Genomic DNA, 22,055 nt, shown 5'->3' on the forward strand with positions numbered 1-22,055 from the left:
AACATTTCTGTGCTGATTCTATCAACAAAATAAACAAGGTACTCTGAATTACATCAAAGCTTATTTATAATGTGCTTAGCAAACTGCAATGGAAACAGGAAAATAATGCCCTGATTTTCTAAACTGTTCAACATCTGCTTTTACTTAATGTCAATTTTTGATAACATTGAGAAGTTTCCAAGCATTTTTGTGGAAAAATTCTATATACTTTCTCCATAGTTTAAAGTCTCAAAATTATTTGTACAAACATTTTATACAGTTGATGTATAATATTCAGCATTTATGATCTCATGATCATTCTGCTAAATACAGGATATTTTACAAAAACTAGCACTGAAATGCCAGTCTAAGATTTAAGAACACCCAATTAGTACAATCATAAGCATCTGAAGGCTTTGTTTAATATAAAAGTGGAAAAAGCCTCATTATATATATCTACTTATCATTCAGCTTAAAAATCACCTAAACTGCCTTTAAGCTAACTGGCCATATGCTGACACTCATCCATCAAATCTCAAGTTCACTAATAAATGCCAATTATGGGTCAAATATTCACAAACGTGGATAGCATAAACCATAGGATCATTTCCTTCCATGGAAATTAGTGATCAGTGAAACACCCAGGCAGTGTAAACTGCACAGACTGCCCTACAGCAAACACTCTTCTCCTTACTGACTGCTAACGAGCATCATTTTTCCCCCTCCATTGGTGCTCAAGGGAACTGCACAGTAGTTAAATTGGGGATCATCCTACTTTTCCCTGTTTCTATCTTGATGCAAAACTTTAGAAACCTGCTCTTTAACCTCAACAGAAATCACTCTTCTGTGTTATTTATCGTGAAGTTCATATTTCACGTCACCATTTAATTTGGAATCACGTTGATCCATTTTCCCCAAAGTGCACAAATGTATTCCAGATTCTAGGTGAAGTGTGCAGTTTGTCTACATTATAAAAATTTGAATGTTTTGGTAACAAATAAAGTTATCTTTTGCCAGTGAAGTGTTTATGCATCTAGATTTTCGCAAAACATTTGAATTCAGTTCAATATAATAAATAAACCCTTCATATAAAGGTTAGAAATGGCAGAGTCTGATTTGTTGTCCTACACAATTTGCCACTGTGACATCTTCCATCAGACAGACTCCCCATGTTACAGTAATTTATTTCCGTTCTGCCCAAAATTATGATGAATGGTCAGAGCTCAATTCAATTATTAAAAAAGTGCAAAGAAACACTAAAACAATAAAACAGGCAATGTGAACTGCATTCTTAAGAACAATTTAAGCTAATTAGCATCAACTTCTCCCCCCATTCATCATACTCCTTAAGAAATATAAACAAACTGTCAGGTCTAACGTAACAAACAGATCACTGAGCTACTTAGCACAAATTATTCTTACATGAAAGCTCCTTCTCAGGCAATATTCTCCTCAAGGGCATTTGGAGAACTGAACTATTAAAATTGAAGACATATGTTTCAGTCAAACTCAACTCCCAGATTATAATGATCACTGTTGTGACAGTTTTCAGCCACCATTTATGATGTTGGAAATGTTGCATACTCAGATTTGATAACCCACTTTAGGATAACCTTAACAGAACAAGCAATGTCAGTAAACTTTGCACACTAATAATAATAAACAGAAGTTTTGCCTTCAATAATAGGCCTTTACAAAACAAACTTAAAACATTAACATTAATATTTATTGGAAATGTTTATTAAATTGATCCCACCTTTATAATGTTTAACACATTTGTGATTGAGAATAGCTGTCCACTGCTACTATAATTCTTAGTTGACATTAAAAGAGTAGGTATTTTGTAGTTGTTTTTACATAATGCAGCAGATGCAATCTATATATAGTTAACTGCACGTTGCGTTGCGTACTTTAAAAAATATATTACCTGTAGGTATACAAACTAATTGCCTCATGATTCATTGGTTGGTAGTCAGCATAAAGAGTTAGCAAATTGGAGCATTGGCTTAAGCTAATGTGCCTTTTGTTTACCCATGAATGATTCACAAAACTGAAAATATTTGCACTATGATTATTGATATTTGTTTTCTCTGCATGTTTTCAAAATTATTAACCATTCAAATGCTAACATAAATAACCTGGTATTGGATATAAAGTTTGCATGGAACCTTAAAATCTGAATGTTTTCCACCTCTTGTGTTGAAAAAACTTCAGATTGTCCAATAAACCATCTGCTCATGTGCTGTCATTAAGAGGGCTTTAAACATTAAAGAGCTCCAGAAGCTGAGAACTACCTCCAAAATTGTCCTGATCAACTGCCACAAACTTGGCAGAAACGCTGTTTAGGCAACAATGTTAGCTTCCGACAATCTTCCACCAAAGATACGGTGACTAATTTGTGGAACTGCAAGGGAAACAAATGTTACCACCAGGTCAGTGTTACAGACTGACAGCTGAGATGATTGCGAATTGTTAATAATATACGAGCCTTACAACGTAAGACTCATGGTTAGATACAACATTTTTAATATAATTTTTGAAGAAAAAATTCTAACAGTAAACATATTTTACTCTACACACATTTCTTAAAATAGTCCATTTTGCATATTTCCCAAAATCTCCACGTAGTTTTACTGAGAACCACAATCCAGTATATCTCATTTCATTTTAAAGATACAGTTTACATCTGCATTCATAAGTATATTATGAATTTACTGGCCTTTGGATTTGAATGGCATGGAGAAAGGGAATTGGATCTTTGTGGACAATATTTTTTCTGTCCATGTACAGATATATATATATATATATATATATATATCGCATTCTGCAAAATGTCAGATAGCTCCAGGTCTAATATCGCAAACCCTTGGTAGATTGAAAGTTATTACCCCATTACAATAATTGGGAGTCACTCAAGATGCAAGGAAGGCCTGGATATTGAATGAAAAAATCCCAGCACACTGGGATTTGCGATAGTAAGGAATTGGTTATTCCATAAACAGAACATTCATTATATGCATTCAACTGCAAATTACAATTGCCTGACTTAGACAAATTATAGGCAATCCCCATGTTATCGTGTACATTTTGGCGGAGTTTCGGGAACAAATATAGAAACAAACAAACAAACAAACAAGAGAAGAGTTTTAGTAATATACTAAACCAAGTGCAGACCCGTTGGGCCAGCTCCCCCAACGCACTCGTTCCCTACCCCTCGCCCCCGGGAGGCGCTGTCCTCCAATTCAAGCCGCTCCCGACCGTAAGATTCCAGCACTCCCCTAGCCTCCCTCAGCAGGGCTATTTAAAAAAAAATCCAATTGCACTTGCCCTGCATGTTGCAATAGCAATTCACCCTCCCCCTTCTAGTCCATCCATTGTGACGTCATCAGTTCAAGCTGCCATTGTGACGTCATCATTTGATGCTGGTCGGTTTGAAATTAAAAGACGATATCATTTGAAGAACGTCATTTTGAAATTCAAGGTAATCAGTAATGTCGAGAAATAAAGCATTAAATGTTCAGTGAAAATTGATCTCTGCCTCGAAGGGAAAAATGTGAATCAGAATATGTAAAAATCTTGTGAAAGTTGGCATTTTTAAAGCTTTAATTGCAAATAACATGTCAAATAGGATGAGAACTTCACTGAGGCTTTTCACCACTGCTAGCTGAGCCATTGTGACATCATCATTTGAAGCTGTTGTTTTTAATTTCAGTCTTTTGGCTTAATCAGTAATGAGTCGAGAATGTCAAGAAATAAAGCATGAAATGTTCAGATAAGGTGTTTTATGCGAAGATGTAAAGACAACCACATATACACATTGACAAGATCAGAGTTTTAATAAGTACTAGACCAAGTGCAGACCCGCTGGGTCTGTTCCCCCAACGCGCGTTTGCGGGGGGGGGCTGCATGCGGCGTCACACACACTAACTCCCCCCTTGATATTATATTAATATTGTTAACTTGCTCCTTTTACATCATAACCGCTCTATCCACTGACGCATAGCCCCCAACTCGCAGACGCCTTTAGAGGGGGGGGGGGGGGGGGGGGGGGGGGGGGGGGGGAGGTAGAGAGTGAGGGCAGAGAGAGAATGGGGAGAGACAGAGAAAGAGGCAGACAGATGGGAAAGAGACAGAGGGAGAGGGGCGGTTGGAGGAGAGGGAGGGTGGGTGAGGAAGGGGGGGTGGGGGAGGAGAGATATGGGAGGAGAGAGAGGGGAGAGAGGGCTAAGAGGGGGAGAAAGGAGGGGGAGAGGGGGGGGGAAGGGAGGGGGGAGAGGTGGGGGGAAGGGAGGGGAGGGGGAGGTGGAGGGAAGGGGGGGTGGGGAAGGGATGGAGAGAAGGGGGTAGGGGAGGGGTGGAAGGGAGGATGTGGAGGTGAAGGGGGAAGGGGGTTTAGGGGAGGGAAGGTGAGGGAGGGGGGGGTAGGGGAGAGGAGGGGGGGGAGGAGGGGGGGGGGGAGGGAGGGGGAGACAGAGAGAGAGAGAGAGAGAGGGGGGAGAGAGAGAGAGGAAGGGGGAGAGAGAGGAGTAGAGGGAGGGAGAGAGACAGAGAGAAGGGGTCAGAGAGACAGAGAGAGAGAGGGAGAGAGAGAGGGAGGGAGAGGAGAGAGAGAGGGAGGGGAGAGAGAGAGAGGGGGAAGAGAGAGAGAGAGGGGAGAGAGAGAGAGAGAGGGGAGAGAGGGGGGGGTAGAGAGAGAGAGCGGAGAGGGGCAGGGTAGCAGCTCGTGGGGGCCCGAAGCGATCTGAGGACGTGAAAAGCAGAGGGGAAGCGCATCCACCAACGTGACAGAGCCGGGCCGGGCTGGGAGGGGAGAAGATGATCAGGCCTCCCCGGAGTGGATGTCGTCCCCTGTAATGGTTAGAGGGGAGAGGGGATAGTGGGATGGTGGATGAGCGGAGGGAGGTGAGAGAGGAGGGGAGGGGGGGGGGGGGGGGGGGGGAGAGGGCGAATGAGTGGGCTGCGAAATGCGGAGAGACAGAAGCGGCTTGACTCTCTGGAAACCGGCACCGGCCCCTGCAGCCTGTCTTTTTTTTGTTTAATGGTTTTTTGTCCAGTTAAATGTAGTTGTTGTGTTCTTTTATACTGTTTTTGGCTGTGTATATGTGCGGGGTGGGGGTGGAGGGGAAACTTTTATAATCTTTTCCCTGCATGTGAGACCCGAACTTTTTCCTGTCGGGTCTCCGTTGTCGTTGGGGCCTAGTACTGTGGAGCAGCCTCCACCCGGAATGATCTGGGGGCTCCGGTCTCGGAGCCTGCCGACTACTTACCATCGTGAGACTGGCCGGCCTCGGAGCGTGGGGAGCTGTGGTGGCACGCTGCTGCGGCCCGACTCCCAACCTCGGAGGCTCCAGCCGCTGGCCCGGTGGACAGGAACATCGGGAGCTCGCGGGTGCCTGGTGGGAGACCGCTTTTCGGAGCTCCCGCAACGCAACTTCTCCCGCCCATGTCGCGGGATTGGAACGACCCACAGCAGGACCTTACATTGCCCGGCGCGGCTTTAACAGCCATGGGATTTACCATCGCCCACCTGGGGCTTTAACATCGGGAGAAAAATGGAACACAGGGGAGAGAAAAGACTTTGCCTTCCATCACAGTGAGGAGAAGATTCACCTCAACAGCTGGGTAACCTTAATATTTTTTTTTAAATGTCAGTTTGGTGATAAATTTTAGTAGATATCTCGGGAAATAATGGACCACATTTATAGAGGATTGGATTTTTGAAATCATAAGGAATATTTCTACCAGAAGATGTAAAAATGTAACTGTTATTGTAACGTCTGCAGCTGGGCAGCGGTCAGATTTTAAAAAAAAGGTCAGAATGGTCAACAATTTTAATTAAAAAGTCGGGAAAATAATGTACCAAATGTACAAAGGAGTGGATTTCTAAAAGCACAAGGAATCACAAATCTCTACTGAAATATGTAAAGACTTTCTCGTTTCGGCGTCTGGTTTTCGAGGAGATACGTTTCAAAGGCAAAATGACAGACACAGACCCACACACACACAGTTCTAATAGATACTAGACCAAGTGCAGACCCGTTGGGTCTGTTCCCACAACGTGCCATTGCGGGGGGAGGGTTGGGCTGGGGTGTGCGGAATGCGGCGTCACACACACTAACTAAGGGGGGGGAGAGAGAGAGGGGGGGAGAGAGAGAGAGAGAGAGGGGAGAGAGAGAGAGAGAGGGGAGGGAGAGAGAGAGAGGGGGGGGAGAGAGAGAGAGAGAGAGGAGAGAGAGAGAGAGGAGGGGGAGAGAGAGAGGGGGAGAGAGAGAGGGGGAGAGAGAGAGAGAGGGAGAGAGAGAGGGGAGAGAGAGAGGGGGAGAGAGAGAGGGGGGGGGAGAGAGGGAGGAGGGAAGAGAGAGAGGGGAGGGGGAGAGAGAGAGGGGGGGGGGAGAGAGGGGGGGGGAGAGAGAGGGGGGGAGAGAGAGAGAGGGGGGGAGAGAGAGTGGGGGAGAGAGAGGGAGTGGGGGAGAGAGAGTGAGAGGTAGGGGAGAGGGGGTGAGGGGAGGGGGATGGGTAGAGGGGAGGGGGGAGGGGGGGGTTTGGGGGAGAGAGAGAGAGGGGGAGAGAGGGGGGGAGTGAGAGGGAGAGAGAGAGAGAGAGAGGGAGAGAGAGAGCGAGAGATGCGGGGGGGAGAGAGGGGGAGAGACAGAGCGCGAAATGCAACCGCCTCACGCGTTCAGAATGTTCTGGAAATGAGACGTGCGCGTCTCATGCACGAAAGCTGTCGGCAGCTCTATGGAATTCAGGGGAGGAGCCTGCCGTGTCACACGCGTCAAAAAAGTCGGGAAAATTATGTACCAAATGGACAGAGGATTTCTAAAATCACAAGGAAAATCATTCTTTTTTTTTGTTTTTCTATTTAATTTTTTTTTTATTTTTTTTTTTAAGTATATACAACTCGTCCTTCGATGTCACGTCTGCACATGGAATGAATGAATGAATGAATGAGTTTATTGGCCAAGTATTCACATACAAGGAATTTGCCTTGGTGCTTCGCCCGCAAGTGACAACACGACATACAGTGACAGTTAGGAATGACACATAAAACATTAAGCATTAATAATAAAACATTATCGATTAAACATGTGAATGAAATAAAATACCAGAACAAAAGGAGGCTACAGATTTTTCGTTATTGAATAGAGCTACTATTCGTGGGGAAAAAAATGTTTTTATGTCTGACTGTGACAGCTTTGATAGTCCGGAGTCGCCTTGCAGAGGGAGGTATCCTGGATGGTGGTAAAGTGTAAAAAACTTCAAATTCCTGGGAGTGTATATCTTTGAAGATCTGTCCTGGACCCAGCACATTAGTGCAATCATAAAGAATGCTATTTCCTGAGAAAATTGAGGAAATTTTACACTAATGATCAAATTGACAGGTTGCATTACGGTCTGGTTTGGCAACTTAAACGTCTAGGAATGAAGAAGATTGCAAACGGTGGAGAACATTGCCCAGTTCATCACAGGTACTGACCTCCTGATGGGTGAGGTCCTGGAGGTCTGTAGGCTGGCTAATGTTCTGCATTTATTTAACAAAGGCTGCAAGGACACACCATGGGACTACAGGCCTGTTAGCCAAATAGCAATGGTAGGAAGGTTGCTGTAGGAGATTCAAACGAGGTTGAAGAGGTGACCATGAGTACTGGGCAATAAATATTTTCGACATGGAATTTAGTAACACCTTTCCCAAGGTCCCGCATGTAAGGATGGCCTGGAAAGTTAGATCACATTGGATTCAGGGCGAGCAAACCAATTTGATACTGGGCTTAGAGACAGGAATTAGAGGGTGGTAGGAACAGTTTGTTCTATCAGATTGCATGCCTGTAACCAGCGGTGTGCTGCACTGCAGAGTTCGGTGCTGGATTCACTGTTTTTCATCTAAATTAACAATTTGGATGAGGAAAAAAATTTTCACTCAGGATGCTTGGTATATGGAACGAGCTGCCAGAGGAAGTGGGAGAAGCAGGTAAAGGACAATGTTTAAAAGACATTTAAACAGGTACATGGATAAGAAAGTTTAGTACAATATGGGCCAAATGCAGGCAAATGGGACTAACTCAGGAAGGTAATTTCGTCAGCAAGGCCAAGTTAGGTCCAACGGCTTATTTCTATGCTGTATAACTATGATTCTAAAATAAACCTGAGAGAGAATAAATTGCTAGGCTAAAGAATTAAGGTGGGGAAAATGTGACTGATGGAGGTTGCTATCTTGGAACTTGGCATGGGCCCAAAGCACTTCTCTTGTTTTGAAATAAGCAAATATCCCTTTCTTGGAAAATTAAAATTCCTTTTATTTCTACACTCTGTACTATTCATCCATAATCCTGACATCTTATTATAACCAAAAGTTTATCCTTTGTCCTTTTCTAAAATTGTGGAATAAATTAACAAAGAACGTGGCAGTGCAGTGAAAAATTTAGAACAGAATTCTAGTTATCTCAGTGAGACACTGATGGTTAAAACACTTTTATGGATGAAGTGATTGATAGCATCTTCGTTTTCAACAATATTTGTTCAGGGGGCTGAATTAAATGATTAATACAAACCAACATCTGCAATTGTGACATTAAGAATAAAATATAGTTTGCACAACTCAAACTTATATATTGATGACAAATACAATTATTATTTTGTTATTTTCTGTTCGAAAAAGGCGACGATATTGCTTTGCATGCAATTTTAGATTTGCAAATGAAAGTGTGCCACGATTGTATATGCTCCAAGTGCAATTTTCATCCCTTTAAGCTGGTTCAAATTACTAACATAATTAACACAAAACTGGTATTAATGGAGATTAATTTAAATATTGGCTATTTCAAAGGTACAGAGCACCAACAAGATGGCTTCAGGGCATGGTCTCCTGTGGAAGCTGCCAAGGAAAAATTAAAAAAAAGGAAACAATTCTTCATACTCATGTCTGCGTTAGAAATTAAATTTAAAAAAAAGACAAACTGCTGGAGTATTTCACTGGGTCAGGCAGCATCTCTGGTGAACATGGATAGGTGGTATCCCAAGTTGGGACACTCAGTGCTTTTTTAAAAATAAATCAGCATCTGCAGTTACTTGTGTCTACATTTAGAAATTCAGTAGAAGATTTCATATTGACTATGGTCAAAAGTTATCAAAAGGTTTTTGGTGTAAATATCTCCAACAATCTCCTGTCCAACCATATTGACAACAAAGAAAGCACACCAACACCTCTACTCTCTCAGAACTCGATGAAAATTCAAGCATATCTGCAACGACACTTAATAATTTCTGCAGATCCACCACAGAAAGCATCCCATTCGGATGCATTGATGCTTGGTATGACAAATGCCTTGCCCTAGACTGCAAGAAAATGCAGAAAGTTGTGCTTGCAGCCCAGTCCTTCATTCAAACCAACTGAGCCCCATTTGACTCCACAGACACTTCACAGTGCCTCCGGAAAGCAGCCAACATCATCAAGAAGTACTAACACACTCACATCTCCCCTCATCCATTCAGTAGATGGTTCAAAAGCTTGAAAGCTTGTACCATCAGATTCAAGAACAACTTCCCTGCTATTATCAAACTCTTGAATGGACCTCTCATATGCTAAGGATGACTATGACTATCCAGATTACCTCGCTGTGGCATTTTTCAATCTGCACTTTCTCCGTAGCTGTAACATTATAATCTGCACTTTGTTTATTTTCTCTTTTGCACTACCTGATGTACTCATGTATGGCATGATTTTCCTGGATAGCATGCAAAACTTTTTTTTTATTATTGTAAAATAGAACACTGGACAATAATCCAAAACAGGTTGAACCGATTTTCCAGCAACTGATGGGGAGTGCTCTTTCAGGTGGTGTCCCCCTGTCACAAAAGAGTTATTTGTTTACATCCAAACATTGAAATCCCTCCTTGGCCTTATCTAATTCCATCTTTGCTGGGTCGATGTTTACATTTTTCGTGTTTCAACTCTCTCTGCTCCCCATCCATCACACAACCTTTCCTTCCACCATTCTGTTCAATTTTTCTCTTACTGTCTGGAACTGTAAACTTCCCATCAAGCCTTCTCTAATTTACTGGGCACTTTTAAAAGGCTGCTTCCTAAATTCCATTTTCAATATACTTTCAATCTTTTCTCCTAACTGTTTCGTAAAGGCTATACAGTAAACCCTCATTTTAACAACCCATTTGGGTCAGCAGGTCATTCCATTCACATTCAGTTTACATTTTATATTTGAGTTATTTAAGTTTCTGGCACTCCATGGTGCTTTAGAGACATGGGAGAGGTGCTTTTAGAAAGCCAGGGGTGTATTGTTATTTCATTATCACGTGGCCTCTGTTGGTCTTGAAAAACAGAGGGTTCTGGTACTGAAGGTGCCGGAAAATCAGTGTTCAACCTATCCCAATATTAAACCAATAACCGAGTCACCATGAGAAGTTAACTTCTCTAATGGAACATGCTCTAGAGAACCAGCAGTTGTAAAATCTATGTTTGGAGCAATATTTTCAGTTCCAAGTTGCTCTGGGTTTTTTGAAAGATACATCATGAAAACCGGCCCTTCGGTCCACCGAGTCCATGCCAATCCTTGATCACCCATCCATGCTAGTTCTGCGATTACCTGCCAGACTTTATCCTGTCTCTCCTCTCTCTTGCTTTCTCCACCCCTCCGCACAATCAGTCTGTAGAAGGGTTCCCACCCGAAACACTTATGTCTTAGATTTTAACTTCCGTAAAGAGATCAAATAAACCAGACTACAGGTTTATGCATTTACCCGCTGAGTAAAATACCTTTGTGAATAGTTAAACTTAGAATTTCCACCATCCAAGAGAGTGCCACCAAGACAATTCTCCGCTCCATTTATTTTCAGGAAATACAAGACCCTGCCCCCAAATTGTGAAAGCCCTCCCTAGATGTGTTGCTTTCATGTAATTTCATTCACATTTCCTCCAGCAACGGTTCAGTTTCACTCAACTAAATTATATATTTTTTCAGGATTTCTCTTGATAATGTTAAGATTTGTAAAGTCAAGCTAATTAATTTTCTCATTGAGTAAGCTCTCTCCCTTACTAGTATGTCACCATGGTAAATATTTAATTTGGATGAATATTGGAATTTATCAGTTTGAATACCATTGTATAAGTTATTTAGTAAGTTACAAAATGTGTGGGATTCCCACAACTCTCCCAAAACCTCTCTATTACATTGTTGATTTGTCAGGAGTGCGATGAAATACATCTCACTAACTATATGCCTACAACTAGTTTAACCAGCAAGGAGCTCAACGCCAACTGGCATAAAGCCACTTAGCTGATCGGTAAACCATCCACCATATGAAAGATGAACTCTCTTTTCCATCACCAAGGTTTCTTCATTGACACCTTAAACCTGGCATCCACATCACCTCAGAAGTCAAAGATGACACGTGCAACTCGAATCATCATCTCAAATTTCTCCTGCGAATGACACTCCATCCTGATGCAGGCATACAATCATCATTTCTTCATTTTCTTTGTGTAAGAATTCTAAAACACTACCTGACAACATTATCGTACCTTCACCTCAGTAAGTAGTAAAAGTAGTTTCACCTTCTCAAAAACAACAAGAAGTAGGCAGTAGAGGTCAATTATGCAACATTCAAAACATGAATTATTATGCAGTTAAATAATCTATATTACTAAAACTCTGATCTTGACCGCTTTTGGCCCACTATGCTGCAATTTCCGACAGAACGGCGCCACCTACGGCCGTCATTTTTGGCCACCTCGCTCAGAGCCCCCCTCTGCCTTCCGGTGAGGAGGATTTTTCCCATCGATGACAAATCAGAGAGATATTAATGTTTTTAAAAAATTCACCATTCTCTCTGCTGCCCCTGCTGGAGGGAGGGGGAGGTACTATAAAACCAGGAAGCGGTGTGCCTCACTCAGTCTCTGCAAGATGCATGAAGCCAAAGGGCCACGTCTCTCTGAGCTCTGAATAACACTGAACAGATGTCTACTCAACTGTGAGTCCCCTTAATGTGGTTTGAAAATGAAAATATGGTTTGTTTGAAGTAAAAAGGCACTGCCTGCAAATGGCTGTTTGGGTGCTTTGGCTTGAAGTTGAAAGGCACTACTTACTGCAAATGGTGGCTTGGGTGTTTTGGCTTGAAGTTGAAATGCACTACTTACTGCAAATGGTAGCTTGGGTGCTTTGGCTTGAAGTTGAAAGGCACTACTTACTGCAAATGGCGGCGGGTGCTTTGGCTTGAAGTTAAAAGGCACTACTGCAAATGCACTTACTTCCTGTTTGCACTGTATATTGATTTTAGATAAAACGCTCCCACTTCCGGCTGTGATTTTTGGCCCACTTACTCAATCCGCCTCTGCTGAGCAGGTGCAGAGAATTCTTCCCATCAATTAAAAATAAAAGTGTTATTAGTGTTTAAAACATATTGAGAACTCTCTCCTGTCAATCACGCCATGAAAGCCACACCTTTTCCGGTGGGAGGGGGAGGGGTTATAAAATACGGAAGTGTGGGTGTGGCTCAGTCTCTGCATGATGGGGGAGGGAGAGGTCACGACTGTCTGAGCTGTGAATCAACTGAACACACTGAATGTCTACTGAACTGAGTTTGGTGTTTTGTGTGGTTTTATGTTGGTTTCACCCTGTATGAAATGGTATGAAGCTGCATTTGAATTTGGTGGCCTTGCACCCTGCTTGAAGTGGTTGGAAACTGCACTTAAATTTGGTGTCCTTGCCCAGTGAGTGAGCTGCCTGCAGATCAGGCTTGAGGGACTGAGCTGCCACCCCAAGAACCCATGCCAACACTCCAGAAAGCACCCCCCCCCCCCCCCAACTAGACACCAATATTGGAATTGGTGGAGAGGTGGAATATTGCGTCGGGGGACCAGCCCTCCCATGTGAACATGGGACCGAATGGGTCCCACTTAGTCTAGTATTAAATATGGGCAAAAGATTTACACATGAGAATTGATTAATAATACATTATAATTTTCAACAACTACTCCCTTCATACTGAAGTTGCATGTTATCAGATGTATCTAATGACAGCTGTGGACCAAGTGCCTGTAAATGGGATGATTATAGATGAGTAATTGATTACCGACCAAATAAGACCCCTCCCCGAAATACCTGAAAACTATAAAATCCAGATTCAGGAGCTGCTTCTTCCCAACAACCATCCGGCTATTAAATACAACAACCTCCAAATAAGCTAAGAACTACATTGACTTGGGGTGGCATTATTTTTGACTTTGCACTATTATTGTTTGTTTTTCTTTTAGGCAGTGGGAAGTGGAGATATTAGGTATTTGTATCTATATTCAAAGGCTACCATGCTAAAACAGATGACCTGATTGTCACTTGAGGGATTTCAATGCGAGAATTTACTGCTGTATTTCCTACATGAAGGTGTCTACATGTCAAAACATATTGGCTGCATAGCCTTTTTGGTTATTGCAAGATCATTAACGTTAGTACAAAAAATGTTTTTCTTCCCTTCTCTAGGAGGGCATCAATGCTGCCCGGGGAGAATTTTGAACTCACACGTGAGGATTCATAGTTGCAGGAAGATATTGGTAGGTTAACTTCACAGTTACACAAACAACATTCTCATCTTTGTCACAGCTTGTTTGTTCTGTTCCATTTTTTATAGACCTCCTAAAGATGTCCCATCATTGCTTAAAAATACATTCAAACTTTTTTTCTCCAGTATTTGCAGTTGAAAGTTATTTTTCCTTGCAGAAGGAAATATGATGGTTACTCTGGGTCATTTTACCGCAAACTCTGGAAATTCATTTTGACATTTCCCTATAGATTCCACCAATCCCCATCCTACCTCCACTCCCCACCTCACTGATTCCAATAATCCCAATCATTCCTCCCAATATTGATACTACCAGTCTTGATCTGTCTGTATCCCATCCTGTGTTGAATGTGGAGAGAATAGGTTACAGAATAAATAACCAATTTTAATTAGGTTAATTATAAGCCAGCCTCCATTCATGTCATTAGCAAATAGAGTGTGGTATTGTACCAGTCAAGAATTGGACCTCCTCAAAACATAGTTTCTACTGTGCCCAACTGATCTTCACAACATTGATTGTGACAATCTAGATTTGGATCCCAATTTCTTCCCCTCCACAATATCCCAATGCAAGTAGGGATCCTTCCACTCCCCCACCTCAATGTTTATATCAATCCAATAATCAAAAGTCAAAAGTGTTCATTTATCCCATATATTGCAATAGAACAATGAAATTTCATCTTGCCACAGCTGTCAGTCATAACACACAACAACACACCTGTCAATGAATGAGGGAGAGAATAAAAGTTACAGAATGAAATAACCAATTTTAATTAGTCGTTAATTTGCTGAGGTATGATAGCCTTCCTCATGTCATTAGCAAATGGCGTGTGTGGTATTGTACCAGTCATAGATTGCAGGAGGAGCCAGCACCTCCTCATGGCTGAAACATACCCGTGTGCCTTTTCTATCCCTTGATTCCACTGCCCCTAGAGCTGATCTCTCTTCATCCAACATTGCCTCCACTGCCCTTTGTGGCAGGGAATTCCACAAATTCACAACTCTCTGGGTGAAAAAGTTTTTTCTCACCTCAGTCTTAAATGGCTTCCCCTTTATTCTAAGACTGTGGCCCCTGGTTCTGGACTCACCCAACATTGGGAACATTTTTCTTGCATCTAGTTTGTACAGTCCTTTTATAATTTTATATGTTTATATAAGATCCTCCTTCATCCTTCTAAACTCCAGTGAATACATGCCTAGTCTTTTCAATCTTTCCTCAATCTTTCCTGCCATCCCAGGGATCAATCTCGTGAACCTACGCTGCACTGCCTCAATCACAAGGATATAGGACAACTTGTTCTATTTGATCTTATTTGATTGTGCACACCAAGTTGATTACATTCGTTGAAACAGGGCGGACCACGTGAAGTTGCAATCTCCCACCCCCTCAATTCTTCTAAAATGTCAGGTCTATTGCACCCCATCCCTGACGCAACAAAGGTGTAGGACTGCCAACCTCCTGAAACAGGCCATAGCAAAGAGAAAGGGGCACAACATTTTTAGCGCCGAAAATGTGTCATGCCTGGTTCACAATGGATGTCAATGAAAAGTGTGCAATAGAATTTAAAAGGCACATTTTTCTTACCAAAAATAAACTTTATTCATGATAAAAAATATTCAAAACAAAAACTGCATACAAACTCTTCATACATTTTTAGTGTTGTACATCCAATAGTCTCTTAGTAGTCCAAGCACCTGTCTTTACACAAAACCCAGTTACATTTTTCTCATGCTAACCTTCTTGGGTCTTCATTTTATGGAAAAAGCTACCATATGCAGCAGAAAACATCTCTCTTTTGTCAGGAGGCGGCTGTGAGCCAAAGGGAACATACTTTTTTAATATGGCTCATGTATTATTGAGACCATCTGAAGGTTGATGTAATTATGGCCAGATCTTAGCAATGAATGTTTGGGGGGGAAATACCTCACGCTGTGGTATTAACAATCATCTCCTAATGCAATTATTAACTTAAACATCATTGGGTGATAACCAGTATCCACTGGCAAAAGAATTGAAAAGGAGGAAATCTGTCATAATACTAACAATGGTACGTACTTTATATGCCAGAACTATGTTGTTAAGCAAATTTGTGCTCCTATATATGTCATGTTCATATGCAAAAAAATGAGCTATTTATCTCCAGAAATTATTGTTGCATTCAGTTTCTTGATGAAGGTTGATTTTGATGACTTTCACCCAACAGGAACACATAACCATGGAGAACCTGGCTGCAGTTTTAAAATCTAAGCATTAATCCATGAGTAATAAGGGCGAAATTGCTTTGAAGATGCAATGTCTTGCAGAATATAAGAATAAAAATTTCTCTTAAAAACAGAGTACATGAAATATTGTTTTCCTAATGAATAAAATTATAACTTCATTCATTTTTTTGTTTAATCCAATGCAGAATAAACTTAACATTTTCAGATTACATATGTAGAACAGGCCAATTCAAAGGGTCGAGGGTTGAGGTGGGAGTGTGAACTGAAGATAGGACGTGCACAAGCAATAGTCTTATCGAATTTTAATCTCTACTTCAATGTGATATACATTCTATACCCGAAGCACAGCCATATTATCAAATAGCCTATTTTGCAATAATAGACCATACCAATGATTTCATCCACTTAAAAAAAAAAACCCATTTAAATTAAACTTTAAAAGCAAGGTATCTGGGAAACAAAGTGACAAAACCGTGCCAATTGCTCCCAATTCTTCACAAACATTTACATGACAAAGTCAAATGCAGATATACATCATGCCTCTTGCAAAAGACATGGTGACTACCAAATTTATTTTACAAAAAGTACAGATTTGTAATTTTATTCACCAAACATGGTCTGACATGATCTGCAATCATCTTGGCCAGAAAACCACCCCTCTGAACATTCATAACACTGCTCCCTCTGCTGTATGGATATACAATTGCATAACATGGTCAAACCTGTACTTTTACATTCATTTCCTCAATGTTCCTTAGGGATGTTGGAACTTTTGGAAGACCTGGATAAATGATCAGTATCCAAATAGAGACACAAGGAACTACACATGGTGAAATCTTGAGTAATACAAAGTACAGGAGGGACTTAGCAGGTCAGCCAGCATCTATGCAGGGAATGGACAGATGGCATTTCAGGTCGGCAACCTTCTTCCGACTGATGATATCAGCCTGATGAAGGGTCCAGTCCCGAAACATTCCCTCCACAGATGCTGCCTAACCCACTGAGTTTCCCCAGCACTTTATAGTATTCAAATAGAAACTGACATATGGTACTGGACATTTCTGGGTTGTTTAGATCAGGCATTTCCTGACAAGGAGCCACACATACACATTTCCAGTACCTTACAAATGTGATCCTCATTCATCATTGTCATTCTGTGCAGCTGGTCAAAATGTTGATGTTTTTCCAAAGTTCATCTGGCAATGACCATTCAGAAACCAAAAAATAGTTTTTGAAAGAAAATCAGGGGGAAAAAAAACAGGAAATACTTAAGTTGCCAAGATAAATCAATGTTTTAAGTCATCAAACTTCTGAGTTGCAGAGAAGGGTTAGAGGCAGCGAGAACAAAATGGAAAGGTCGTGATTGGATGAAGATTATGGCTGAAAAAGAATGGTGAAGGTTGGTGAACAAAAAGGTTTATCTGGGGACTGATGAAGCCAAAACCACCAATACTTATGTTATTTGGTGTTACTTGGGCACCCATTCTTGTTGGGGTTTTTTTGTCCAGAAAGTAGATGAAATCGTCAAGTTCCAAGGTGTGAATATCACCAACAATTTGACCTTGTCCATCCACAATGACGTTACAGCCAAGATAGCACACCAGCACCTACACCTGGTTAGAAGACTAAGGAAATTCAGCATTTCAGCTTTCAGCTCCAATGACCCTTACCAATTTCTACAAATGCGTTATTCACACACACACACACACACATTCTCATTAAAGGATGATCAGGTTTAGTATTCCTTCCTTGTGGTTTCAGTCAGTGGATGTAAGATCGCTAATCTCTATTAAATTTATTTTAGGAAGTTTCAAATGAATGTGCTCAATAAATATGCAAAGTTACATTTCACACAGGCAGCCTGCAAGATATTTTACAATTCAATTAGACCTAATACCATGAGCAGGCATCTTTGCTGTCTGACTAATCCACAATTTCTGCAATGCCTTTTGATCTCAGAGAAAAATGAAGACAAGTGCTGGAGTAACTCAGTGGGTCAGGTAGCATCTCTGGAGAACATGAACTGGGGATATTTCAGATAGGGACCTTTCTTTAGACTGATTGCGAGGGGGAGGTGAAAGAAAGCTGGAAGGACACAGGACAAAGCATGGCAAATATAGGTGGATACAACAAGGGAAGTTTTGGATTGACAGATGGTTAAAGGGCAGAGACAAAAAGACAGAAGGTGTGAGACAAAAGGATTTAAGAGTTGTGAATTGTGAAACGAGGAATGTAGGTGGAAGGGGGAGGGTGTGAACAGGTGGGGCACAGGAGAGAGCCAAGGTGATCGGCGACTCCACGCCAATGTACAGGTCTGTTTCGTCAAGCCCCTACCCCTCATCTGTGTCCACCTTTTACTTGCCAGACTTTACTCAGGCCTTCCTCTCTTCCAGCTTTCTTTTACTCTTTCCACCACGCCCACCCCCCCCATCACAATAAGTTTGAAGAAGGGTTCCAACCTGAAACGTCATCTGTCCACGTTCATCAGAGATGCTGCCAACTCACTGAGTTACTCCAGCACAGTATCTTTGTAAACCAACATTACAGTTCCTTGTTTCTACAATTAATCTCAGAGACTAGATCCTAAGAACTTAATTGCAGTCCTAACCTGCCTTTTCAGGACCATACATCAAGCAAATCATAAAAATATTGGGTTTCAAGGCGACTAAAGCAAATGAAAGAACGATTTTGTGCTCAGCTAGGCTACGCGTAAAAGCAGTCTTTCAACAAGTCTTGCTGGTATCAAGAAGGTGGTCCTGATGATGAAACTGCTTTTGTACTACCAGTTCCGACCAGCTTCCAATGATCCACCATTTAATTTAAACCAAAAGATGACATGATCTTATCATTAACTTTAAGATGATGAGAATTTCAGTCTATTGTGCAGTACTAAATAATGGACTTTGTTAATCAGGGCTCGAAATTAGCGGTAGCCCGGGTGCCAATGACCTCCCAAAGTGCAGTCGGGCAACCTAAACGCCGAGTCATTTTGCCCCACTTGGCACTGCAGATACTGGTTTATACCGAAGATAGACACAAAAAATTGGAATAACTCAGCGGGTCAGGCAGCAACTCTGGAGAAAAGGAACGTGACGTTTCGTGTCGGCGGCGGCTGTAGTGCGGGGCAAAGATACTAGGTGCGGGGTGACGAAGGGTCGGAGCGAATGACTGGCCCCGTACAGCAGCAGCAGCGGCCGCGACAGCCTCCTCCCACACCCAGCCCGCCCAGATTGTGGCCGCTGCTTGCAAATCCGCCAACGGCGATAACCGCTTTCAAAACAAACCCCATCTCACGCCGAGGCCAGGAGGAGGGAGGGAGGGAGGGGGAGGCCACCTTCCGCCGTCTTAAGCAGCTGCACCAAAGATCCTATAACTATAGGATCTTTGAGCTGCACCGCTCAGCCCCGTACCTTGCTGTTGGCTGCACATCCTGCACAGACCCTCCGATCCACACTGTACTGCCCTTCCCCCCCCCATTCATCCTGAGCTGATTCCCCCTGCCCCCCCATCCATCCTGTACTGATCCCCCCCCCATTCAAGAAGAATGGGGGAACAGTCTGAAGAAGGGTCTCGAACCGAAACGTTGCCCATTTCCTTCGCTCCATAGATGCTGCCTCACCTGCTGAGTTTCTCCAGCATATTTGTCTACCCCCCCATTCATCCTGTAGATCCCCCCATTCAACACCACTGACATCCCCGTGCTCTCCCCTCACAATTTTACATATTCCAACCAACACGTACTAATTCACCTGCCTCAATCCATCCATTCCACACCGATTGCCCTCTCATGGCACATCGCCTCGTCCCCAGTCCACCCACCTGCCTTCCTCCGGCCCCAACGCCCATCCCTGCTGGGTGTTCACCACCCCCCCCCCCCCCCCCCCCCCCCCCCCCCCCGACCTCCCCTTCTCTCCGACACCGAATGGTCTGTCCTCAGCAGAGGTCTACCTTTGTCCCCTTCCATCCCCACCCCAATGAGTTCCGCGCCCACCACGACTTGGAGCGCTTCTACCGTCGCCTCCGCCTCACAGCGTACTTCCATGGGAAGGAGTCCTCACCCCCCATTGATGACCCCTTTTCCCGTCTCCAACGCACCACGTCCTCGTGGAACCCCCCTCGTGTCCTCCCGGCTTTGGAACTCTTTATCCAAAAGTGCTGTTGCGACGTCAACTGCCTCAACTTCTCCACTCCCCTGTCTAACTCCAATCTCTCCCCATCACTGCCATCAAATCACTCCGCAACAACCCAGATTGGGTTATCAAACCAGCCGACAATGGAGGTGCCGTGGTAGTCTGGCGCGTCGATCTCTACAAAGCTGAGGCCACGCGCCAACTCTCGGACACCTTCTTCTACTTACCCCTGGACCATGACCCCACTGACGAGCACCAGGCCACCACCACTAGCACCATCACCGACTTCATCAACTCCCACGCCCTGCCCGACCGAGCCTCCAACCTCATCGTTTCCCAGCCCCGCACAGCCCGATTTTACCTTCTCCCCAAAATCCACAAACCTGACTGTCCCGGTAGACCCATTGTCTCTGCCTGTTCGTGCCCTACCAAACTCATCTCCACAAATCTGGACTCCATCCTATCCCCCTTGGTTAAATCCCTTCCTACCTATGTTCAAGATACCTCAGACACTCTCCGCCGCCTCTGCGCATTCCATTCTCTAGGCCCTCACCCCCTCATCTTCACCATGGACATCCAGTCACTCTACACCTCCATCTCCCACCAGGATGGTCTCAAAGTCCTTTGGTTCTTCCTTGACCAGAGAAGCAACCTATACCCAGCCACTGATACTCTCCTCCGCCTAGCGGAGCTGGTCCTTACCCTCAATAACTTTACGTTTGACTTCTCCCATTTCCTCCAAATACAAGGCGTAACAATGGGCACACACATGGGCCCTAGCTACGCCTGCCTCTTTGTCGGGTACGTCGAACAATCTTTGTTCAATACGTACCAGGGCCCCATCCCCGACCTCTACCTCCGTTACATCGACGACTGCTTTGGTGCCACCTCCTGCACCCACACACAACTGACTGACTTCATCCACTTCACCACCAACATCCATCCGGCACTCAAATACACCTGGACCATTTCCGACACTTCCCTACCATTCCTTGACCTCACTATCTCCATTGCAGGTGATAGACTTCTGACCGACATCCACTATAAACCCACTGACTCCCATAGCTATCTGGACTACACTTCTTCCTACCCTGCTGCCTGTAAGGACTCCATCCCCTACTCCCAATTGCTCCGTCTATGCCGCATCTGCTCCCAGGATGAGGCGTTCCACACCAGGGCGTCTGAAATGTCCTAATTCTTCAGGGAACGGGGGTTCCCCTCCTCCACCATAGATGAGGCTCGCACCAGGGTCTCTTCCATACCCCGCAACACTGCTCTCTCCCCATCCCCGCACTCGCAACAAGGGCAGAGTCCCCTTAGTCCTCACCTTTCATCCCACCAGCCATCACATACAACAAGTAATCCTCCACCAGTTTCGCCACCTCCAACGTGACCCCACCACTCGCCACATCTTCCCATCTCCCCCCATGTCTGTCTTCCGCAAAGACCGCTCCCTCCGCAACTCCCTTGTCAATTCTTCCCTTCCCTCCCGTACCACCCCCTCCCCGGGCACTTTCTGTTACAACCGCAAGAAATGCAACACCTGTCCCTTTACCTCCCCCCTCGACTCCATTCAAGGACCCAAGCAGTCGTTCCAGGTGCGACAGAGGTTCACCTGTATCTCCTCCAACCTCATCTACTGCATCCGCTGCTCTAGATATCAGCTGATCTACATCGGTGAGACTACGCGGAGGTTGGGCGATCGTTTCGCCGAACACCTCCGCTCGGTCCGCAAGAACCTACCTGACCTCCCGGTGGCTCAGCACTTCAACTCCCCCTCCCATTCCCCGTCCGACCTCTCTGTCCTGGGTCTCCTCCGTGGCCAGAGTAAGCAACACCGGAAATTGGAGGAACAGCACCTCATATTCCGCTTGGGGAGTCTGCATCCTGCGGGCTTGAACATTGAATTCTCCCAATTTTGTTAGCCCTTGCTGTCTCCGCCCCTTCCTCAGCCCTCAGGCTGTCTCCTCCCATTCCTCAGACCTCGGGCTCCTCCTCCTCCTTTGTCCTTCCTTCTCCCTGCCACCCCCTATCAGTCTAAAGAAGGGTTTCGGGCCGAAACGTTGCCTATTTCCTTCGCTCCAATAGATGCTGCTGCACCCGCTGAGTTTTTCCAGCATTTTTGTGTACCATCTAATCTAAATGTCAGGTAATGTG

At 43.8% G+C, this 22,055-nt stretch overlaps 1 protein-coding gene and 1 long non-coding RNA gene across 2 annotated transcripts in view; one reads left to right on the forward strand and one right to left on the reverse strand.

Annotated features, from left to right (window-relative positions):
- Positions 1-22,055, reverse strand: part of slc25a21 (solute carrier family 25 member 21) — a 339,982-nt gene that overhangs the window by 284,851 nt on the left and 33,076 nt on the right. The gene's annotated exons all lie outside the window — the stretch shown is intronic.
- Positions 4,708-17,379, forward strand: LOC129700242 (uncharacterized). The gene is made up of 3 exons (XR_008724010.1): positions 4,708-4,835; positions 13,467-13,537; positions 15,750-17,379. It is a non-coding gene; the product is annotated as an uncharacterized LOC129700242 (long non-coding RNA).

Source organism: Leucoraja erinacea, chromosome 9 (assembly GCF_028641065.1).
Source record: "Leucoraja erinacea ecotype New England chromosome 9, Leri_hhj_1, whole genome shotgun sequence".
NCBI lineage: Eukaryota > Metazoa > Chordata > Chondrichthyes > Rajiformes > Rajidae > Leucoraja > Leucoraja erinaceus.